The following is a 6,275-nucleotide window of genomic DNA, read 5'->3' as shown; positions in this document are numbered from 1 at the left end:
AACTACTTATGAGCTGGATCTCTCGACAACGATTTCATCGGGATTGGCCCTCGAAAAAAAGATTTTATCGCAGACTCTTGTTTACTTCTATTGTTTTTAAATATATGGCGGTTTTGTAAAACGGGCTTGTAGCCTTCTACACAAGCACTTGGGCGTTGGGCCAAACTTGCGTTGCGCATGAGGCCCTCCCTGGAAACACTGGATCAGAGACCTCAACCTGCGGCATCCATCATCACTATCAGCGTTGGGGTATTTGCCGAATACGTGCAGCTTTGGACGGCAGTGCAACAGGTTAATCTGAGGCCAGAAGTGCATGACGAAATTGACTGGAAGCTCAGTAAATCGCAGCAGTATTCAGCGAGTTCCACAAACCATGCACAATTTCTGGGAGCTGTACACACGAATTTCAACAAGATTATTTGGTCCGTTTGGACCCCTCGGAAATGCAAATTTTTTGCATGGCTAGCTGTCCAAACACTACGGGAAACCTCAAAGTCGCCGAGTGTAATTACTTCGCCGAGTGTATTTTTTCGGGCACTCGGCGAAGGACCGGTTTGCCGAGTGCAATACCAAAAACACTCGGCAAACATAATACACTCGGCGAAGGACCGGTTTGCCGAGTGCCGCCAAAAAAAACACTCGGCAAACACCCAAAAGGCACTCGGCAAAGTTGGACACTCGGCAAACTGACGAGCACGTGACTTCCCCGTGCCGCCGCCGTCGCGAGTCCGTGATGGACGTTAAGCTTTGCCGAGTGTCTACGGGGGGCACTCGGCAAAGCCATTAGTATGCCGAGTGTCCCATCACGACACTCGGCAAAGCCAGTAGTATGCCGAGTGCTAGGGGGCACACTCGGCATACTATAGAGTTTGCCGAGTGTCTTTTGACACACTCGGCAAAAATAATTTTTTTTCCTCCTCCACCATCCAAACTTTTTACACTCTACATGTATGGTATTTGGCACTGCATGGTAGAAGGTGGACTATTTTTTGACCTGTTTGCTATATTTAATTAATTAATTTCATTTAGAGTAATTTTTTGATTTAAGTCAAATTTGAACTGCAGGTGATTGGAATAATAGAATAATATGAGTGGAAAAATCATATTCATGTTAGTGAGTCCAAATTGAGGTCTCACCCAGAAAATGAAAAGGAATTTCGAACATTTTGCTAAGGAAACACGACTACGAACGTGTGGCCAAATGATTGTTTAATTCTCAAAAATACAAACGAAGTTTGAAAATCACGAGTTTTTGCAAGATGCTATGATTTCATATGTAGAGGTTGTGGTAAAAAATTGACAAGGTTTCGCACAAGTTTTGACATATGATGTTTAGAATTCGAAGCATCTCCGGAGAGGATTCGTAGAAGTTGGAAGGATCCGGTAAGATTTTGAGATGAATCGATAAATGTAATTCTCATTGAGTCCAATTTTTTTTTATAGGCTATAGAGAACATAGATTGGTTCATGTCAAATTTTGGGAAATTTTCAGATCCGTTTGGTAATTTTTATTCATTAATTGCACGTATATGAATTTAATAGATATAAATTAAATATGAGCTATAAATCCATGAAATAATGGAACAATATTACTTAAAAAATGGAATACGCAATGTTTAGTGAATTTGACTAGGTTTACACAAAGTTTACATACTTTTAATTACTAAAAGTGTTGTTGCACATGCAATATAGGTACGTTTTTGCCGAGTGTCGCAGTAGGGCACTCGGCAAACACATTGTTTGCCGAGTGTCACATAACCTAGTTAGGCGTCTCCCGTTCGAAAGAGATACGGTTGGAAATATGCAGATCTTTGCATATCTATAATCGTATCTGTTTCGAATTGTCCACGTTTTTTGGACAGCCCGAGGATGTGTAGGTGGGTTTAGTATCCATGGTCTACTCCGACCCGAGATAAAATTTCGGCAGCACCTCCCTGTTGTTCTCTAGATACACAATCTCCTATCAAGGACGTGTATTTGGAGAACAGCGGGGAGGTGCTGCCGAAATTTTATCTCGGGTCGGAGTAGACCATGGATACTAAACCCACCTACACATCCTCGGGTGGGATTAGGACCTATCTTTACCTAGTAGACAATATAGGAACGTGTATATGCAATGTGAATTTTGTATTACTTATTTAAATGGTAGAGGATGGAGGATCGTCAGTGGATGTACACGGGTCGCACTAGTCAGAATACGTTGACCAATGAATGGCTTGACAAGACGGATGCTTTCTTGGAACGGGCGTTTGCAAGTGTCAATGGAGCTCGATCGACTTGGTGTCCGTGCAGCAAATGTGGAAACATGCGTCGGCAAACCAAGCTAGACATGGGCAAACATCTGGTGAAGAACGGATTTACGTCAGACTACACCAGGTGGATCTACCATGGTGAATCTGACCGTGGGAGAGAGGAGGTCTTGAGACAACGCATCGAGGAATTTGATGATGATGCCGGGGTGGGAGACATGTTAAATGACTATCATGAAGCACACTTCGAAGAGGCACGTAGGGAGGAGGAGCCAGAGGCTACCGCTAAGGCTTATTATGAAATGTTGTCTGCGGCACAGCAACCCCTTCACGGCCATACCAAGGTTTCTCAGCTAGATGCCATTGCACGCCTAATGGCTGTGAAGTCTTAGTTTAGTTTGAGTCGAGACGCGTTTGATATTATGTTGACAGTTTTTGGAAGCCTGCTCCCGGTTGGTCACATCTTGCCAAAGAGCATGTATGAGGCACAGAAACTCCTTCGTGCACTTAAGATGCCATACGAGCATATACATGCTTGCCCGAAGGGATGCATCTTATTTAGGAAAGAGTATGCGGAAGCAAAATACTGTGTGAAGTGTGAATCGTCTAGATTTCTGGAGGTTGACTATGGTGACGGTCAGAAAAAGCAGCTCGCAATTCCTGTGAAGGTTCTACGGTATCTTCCTTTCATACCGAGGATCCAACGGCTTTTCATGACTGAAGAATCCGCGAAACAGATGACATGGCACAAAAATGGCCGTCGCTATAATCCTGAGAAGCTGGTACACCCATCCGATGCTGAAGCCTAGAGAAGCTTTGATGCGATTTATCCTGCAAAAGCTCTAGAGGCCCGTAACGTACGTGTTGCATTGGCAACTGATGGGTTCAATCCCTATGGAATGGCGGCCGCCCCGTACACCTGTTGGCCCATTTTCGTTATCCCCCTGAATCTCCCACCCAGCGTCCTATTTCAACGACATAATATATTCTTGTCGTTGATAATTCTAGAGCATCCGGGGAATAATATGACTGTGTATATGGAGCCTCTGATTGATGATTTGCTCCGTGCTTGGGAGGAAGGGGTATGGACCTATGACCGATCCACAAAGACAAACTTCAAGATGCATGTTTGGTACCAGTACTCACTGCATGACTTGCTGGCATATGGGATTTTCTCCGGATGGTGTGTTCACGGGAAGTTCCCATGCCCAGTATGTAAAGCGTCTTTGAAGTTCATTTGGTTGTCGAAAGGTGGCAAATATTCTTCGTTCGACAAACATCGACAATTCCTCCCTCCTGACCATCCATTTAGATGAGACATGAAGAACTTTACCAAAGATGTTGTAGTTACAGCCCCCGCACCGCCGATGATGACAGGGGCCGCAGTTCGTGCTCAGTTAGACGCTCTTGAGTTCAATAATGAAGAAGGTGGTTTTTTGGGATATGGCGAGCAACATGCTTGGACGCAGAAGTCGTGCTTGTGGAAGCTTCCATATTTTGATGATCTCCTTGTTCCACATAACATTAATGTAATGCACACGGAAAAAAATATCGCCGAGGCAATTTTTGGTACAATAATGGACATTCCTGACAAGACAAAGGATAACGTTAAGGCTAGAATGGATCAAGCGACATTGTGCAACAGACCACAGCTAAACATAGCGCCTCCAAGAGCTGGCAAGTCGTGGAGGAAGCCTAAGGCCGATTTCGTTCTGACGAGGGCCCAAAGGAGGGAGGTTCTAGAATGGTTCCAAACATTAATGTTCCCTGATGGCTATGCAGCGAACTTGAAGAGGGGAGTGAATTTAGCAACTATGCGAATCAACGGGCTCAAGAGTCATGATTACCATATATGGCTTGAGCGCCTCCTTCCGATGATGGTTCGAGGATATGTCCCTGAGCATGTGTGGCAGGTGCTAGTGGAGTTGAGCAATTTCTTCCGCCGGCTTTGTGCGAAGGAGTTATCTCGTACCGTGGTTGCAGAAATGGAAACAATGGCGCCTGTGTTGCTCTGTAAGTTGGAGAAGATCTTTCCTCCAGGCTTCTTCAATCCAATGCAGCAGATGATTCTACACCTCCCGTATGAAGCACGAATGGGGGGGCTTGTGCAGGGTCGTTGGTGCTACTCAATTGAGAGATGTCAAAAGGTTCTTCGAACTAAATGTAAGAATAAGTGCAAAATTGAAGCATCCATTGCAGAGGCATACATTCTGGAGGAGGTGTCAAACTTTACATCGAAATACTACGCTGACAACCTTCCTAGCGTGCATAATCCACCTCCTCGTTACAATGCCAGCGAAGATGAATTAAGCCTTAGCATTTTCCGAGGGCAACTCGGAAGTGCAAGTGGTGCGACCCGCAAGACCCTTAACCATGAAGAGTGGCGCTTTATCATGCTGTATGTGTTGACCAACCTATCTGAAGTGGAGCCGTACATGATGTAAGTCATCGACAAACTTGTTTCAACGTATTAATGGTATCTCTTGCCTAAACGTATCTTTCTCGTTGGTATAGGCAATTTCATCGTCAATTCTGGCGTAAATCAAGGCAACCGGCCCCGCACGAAGCTGAGACTCTTCTTAAAGAGGGTACGGGAAATGGAATGCCCGATTTCATTTCTTGGTTCAAACAGAAGGTACAATTTCATTTCTTCGAACATTCTCGTTCTCGTGCATACGATTAATATAACGAACCGCCCTGTTTGTACTTGCAGGGCCGAACCGATGCATCTATGAATGTCGAGTTGAGACAGGTTGCCGATGGCTGTGACTATAGGGTCAGGTCGTTTGCCGGTTATGACGTCAACGGATATAGGTTTCACACAACAAGGCACGAGCAGAGTCGGCCCAATCAAAGAACCACAAATACCGGAGTTTTCACGCCAGGCTTCGATGGGGTCGAGTACTATGGAAGAATTGAAGAAATATACGAACTCACTTTTCATGGGTGCAAACCTCTTAATCCAGTTATATTCAAATGCCATTGGTTTGATCCATCTGTCGTGAGACAGGCCCCTAACCTTGGGCTAGTCGAAATTCGACAGTCATCCAGGTTACCAGGAGACGATGTCTATATTGTGGCTCAACAGGCCACACAAGTTTATTATTTGTCATACCCGTGCCAAACCGACAGCCGTCTTAAGGGTTGGGATGTTGTGTACAAGGTATCGCCACACGGCAAACTACCTGTACCAAACAATGAAGATTACAATATAGATCCCGACACATACGAAGGAGAGTTATTCCAAGAAGATGGGCTCGAAGGGAGTTTTGTGATAGATTTAACCGAAGCGATCGGAATGGAAGTAGACAATGAGAGGGTTGCTGCAGAGGACGGTGGAGACGAGGTTCAGAATGTGAAGGACTTAGAATTACTTCAACGATTATAGTTAGCTAATGACAGTGATGACGACATTCCTTCTTCGGAGCACGAGCTTGACTATATCGACACGCGTGATAGTGATGATGAGACTTATGATCCAGCTAATCCCGATCATGATGATTATTTCTAATACATGTATGATTCGTAATAATTTAGCTATAATTTAATTATAATTTGCATATATTTGTAATTATGTTTTGTTTGCCTATGCTGACTCGTGTACTCTTTTTAATTGCAGGTCATTAAGCAATGGTGGGTGGTATCAGGAAGCTCACGTCGATTTGCGAGAGACTGGCTGCGGCAGGGACTGGTTCAGGGTCAGGGTCACGTTCAGGGAGCGGTCGAGGGAGGCGTCGAGGCAGGCCTCGACGTAGGGTTGAGGAGGAGGAGGAGGAGGAGGAGGAGGTGGTCCAGAGGCCTTGAGGGAAGGGTAAAGCGGCGAGGCCCCCGTCGCCTGAACCTGAGGTGGAGGAGGAGGAGGAGGAGGAGGAGGAGGAGGTACCTTCCGCACATGCCTCTGGGGACGAGGAGGCGGAGGAGGAGGAGCAGCAGGAGCAGGAGGGGGACGGGGAGGCAGGGGATGCCCAGTCCAAGATATGGTTGCGAGGTCCCTCATCCCTCCCGAAGCGGCCGATACCTGAGCAT

General features: G+C 45.7%; 1 pseudogene; it reads left to right on the top strand.

Annotated features, from left to right (window-relative positions):
• Positions 1-2,876: 2,876 nt before the first annotated feature.
• LOC140222631 (uncharacterized) lies at positions 2,877-5,876 on the top strand (annotated as a pseudogene).
• The last annotated feature ends 399 nt before the right edge of the window (positions 5,877-6,275 follow it).

Source organism: Setaria viridis, chromosome 4, assembly GCF_005286985.2.
Source record: "Setaria viridis chromosome 4, Setaria_viridis_v4.0, whole genome shotgun sequence".
NCBI classification, from domain to species: Eukaryota; Viridiplantae; Streptophyta; class Magnoliopsida; order Poales; family Poaceae; genus Setaria; species Setaria viridis.
This window is presented reverse-complemented; position numbering and strand designations above follow the sequence as displayed.